Source organism: Branchiostoma belcheri, unplaced genomic scaffold (assembly GCF_001625305.1).
Source record: "Branchiostoma belcheri isolate BF01 breed outbred unplaced genomic scaffold, Haploidv18h27 scaffold82, whole genome shotgun sequence".
NCBI classification, from domain to species: domain Eukaryota; kingdom Metazoa; phylum Chordata; class Leptocardii; order Amphioxiformes; family Branchiostomatidae; genus Branchiostoma; species Branchiostoma belcheri.
In genome coordinates, this window is record NW_017804487.1 from 2,102 (window position 1) to 5,217 (window position 3,116).

A 3,116-nucleotide genomic window follows, 5' to 3' on the forward strand; every position below is an offset into this window, starting at 1 on the left:
GAACCCAAATAATAATACACATGATACACATATTTGTTCCACAAATTTTTGTGGAACTGTCGTAAGGGTCTGTGCGGCTGCCATTCGGCGCCACAACCTCAATAAGGTTTTCCCCAACCGAAGTTAGGTACCCATTCACACCTGGGTGGAGTGAGGAAATTCGTGTAAAGTGCCTTTCCCAAGGGCACAACGTCGGGGCGCATGTTCAGACATGTCCCGGGTACGACTCGGAATCGAACCCGGGTCTCCCCGCTTCATAGTTGAATGCTCTAACCACTACACCACCCGACGCCACACGGAATACATTTTCACCTACATATTCATATTCCTGCCACGACGTTCCTGGAAGCAATGCTCCGTCTGGCTCAATCCCCGGCCCTGGCACACGATCAGAACTTTCCCCCGACCATCAACCAACCAAGGTTGGCCGTAGGTTGGGAGCAGCCTGACCAGATTTAGGCCACGCCTACCTTTCCATACGAATTTAATCAAACTTGAGTTAAATTTAAATCAACTTTGCTTGCCAATCACGTCCCGACCACTATACTGACCTACTCCCAACCACCAGCCAACAAGCCCCCCTTTTTTGACGCTACCACCACCAAAATGGTGAAATGTGGGAGAAATGGGTACAGACTGGCCAATTTGATACTGTCTTACCCCCACCAAAAGATCTGCTTGGAGATTAGTTAAACAGTAGATCTTGTAATCTAAAATGACAGTCTGAACTGGACATGACTATGAGTACGTACTATTATGTTGTCTGATATCGTTACTGTTAACGTTGATACAGTCTAGTCTTCAATTACAGCTTATAGATACAGATACACTATAGTACAACATGATGCTGGAAGCAGATACTCGAGATGAACACGTAGGTCATAAATATGTTTAGCGGAAAAGGCCATTACACATAGAGGGAGGGGCTGTGGCTTGAAAATAAGATAGTTTGTGGGCACCTTTTCTGTTTTTTTTACGATCCCTGTAACCTTTCTGGATGACCAAAGTGTCACAGTTATCTATTTGTCAATGATAACCAAGGCGACCATAAACTGGGTCGCTGGAAACGTAAATGAAAGAGTCGTTTTGCATGCAAAATAATGAAATAAAATGAAATGAAATACCTTTATTAAACATTCATGCCACGACGGGCTAGGTACAGGTCAAGATATGACAGACACATAACAAACGTATATAGAAAATTGGAGACAAAAGATGCACTACTTGACTTAGACATACATACATAAGGAACATACAAGGGTACTATACTAGGCTAATACAAAGTATTCTAGTCACTGAGCTAATACAGACAGATCAATAATGAAAACTTCCACGCCAGGCAACCTAGCGTATATAGTAACTATCGCACAGAAAACATGACTTGCGCGGCGAGAGTATTTCGAACCCTACACAACATTAAACACCATGTCGTCCTTCACATCCACAAACCACGCTTCATATTGTTCACTGAATCCACTAGCTACTGATGTTACCGTACCTTCGCTTCAAAATTCGGAACTCCAGGTAGGAAAGGAAATTGGTCCGACCAAGACGTCACAAACAGATTGGACAGCTTTAGTGCTAAGAGTGTCCTAGATTCACCATGTATCGCAAACTTTGATGTTCAATCGTTGGAATCGTGCACCAAATCTTCGCCTGATTGAACTTTTTTTTTTATTCCGAAACATGTAATCACAAGACGTGGTGACGACACACTCAAGTTTTGTCAACTTATATTAATGCCGACACCAACACGGGGACAGTACAATACTCATTTACACCTGAGCGAGGTGAGGAAAGTCGTGTAAAATGCCTTTCCCAAGGGCACAAGATCGGTGGCATGCCAGGACTCGAACCCGGGGCCTCTGGTTCCGAGTCGAGAACGCTGCCGCTGCGCCACACGACCCCCCACATTGAACTTTTTGAAACTGAAAGCCGATTACATCCTACTGCCAAAATAAGTATTGCAGTTGCTCAATTTCAGGGAAAATATGAATAGTAATACGCTATTCACACGGCAACGTTAGCCTGGTTACCAGACCTGTTCTAGCTCTCGAGTTTATATCCTCTCCGTAAATTGTTATTTGCGGAGAGGATATAGTTTCGGGAGCTACATGTATAATAGGTCTGGTAACCAGGCTATTAAGGCCACGCCTCCAGAAAGGCACGTTACACAAGCGCTGATGACCACCGCATGGTCCGATTGCACGTCCCGAGCTCCAACATAGAAGGGGGCCCGCAATCCCTTTTCAGTAGAGTGTAATCGGCCGTTTTAATTCTACGTAGAGCGTAGACGGACCGCTCTAAAATTTTGCATAGAACGTATTCGCCGTTTTAATTCTACGTAATGCGTTGTAGCCACTTGGAATTCATCGTAAAGCGTAATCGAGAGGTTTCCGAATTCAGCGTAGAACGTTGTCGGGACCCCCCCCCCCCTTCGCAGGCCCTCCTAGAAACATCTTGAGACGATCTTAGAGCAGATCTGCTAACTCTCGACGTGCTTTATTCTTACATCGGAAGCATTCCGATAAGGTAAGACTTGTCCATGATTTACTGTTTAGCAGAAGCTAGCGTCAAAAAGTTTCTATCAGAGTAGAAGTTGCACACGGCTGCAGCATCAAAGGCATCCAATGCAATTTCAGTGCGGCAAAACTGGATTTTAAAAACTCAATGTTCTGGTCATTCTTTTAATGTAGTAAGTTGAATCAATGAATCCTATCATAAGTATTATTAATAGAAAATTGAATGACGGTCATGATAACACTTCCATTTTTTTAGACAGTTCCATTCTATTTATAGGGGAGTTCTCTTGTATAATGCATGGTGGGCTTTCTTCTTGTTCTTTTTGTGTTACACTATTTTTGATACATTAGAGACTGAAAATCTGTTGATATTGCTGATAAACTGAATATGCATATTTGCGTTTTGAACACGTAATTAACTGCTTTATGACATATACTTTTCATTTTTTTATCATCTTTGTACGATTCGTTACCGGTACACCTGTGACTTTGTGATTTATTTACCTATTTGTACACAGTTGTTTGTTTTGTTTGTTTGTTTCGCATAACCGGTAAACCGCCTTTAGGCGTAACACCGTGACCAGTTTTGTACAT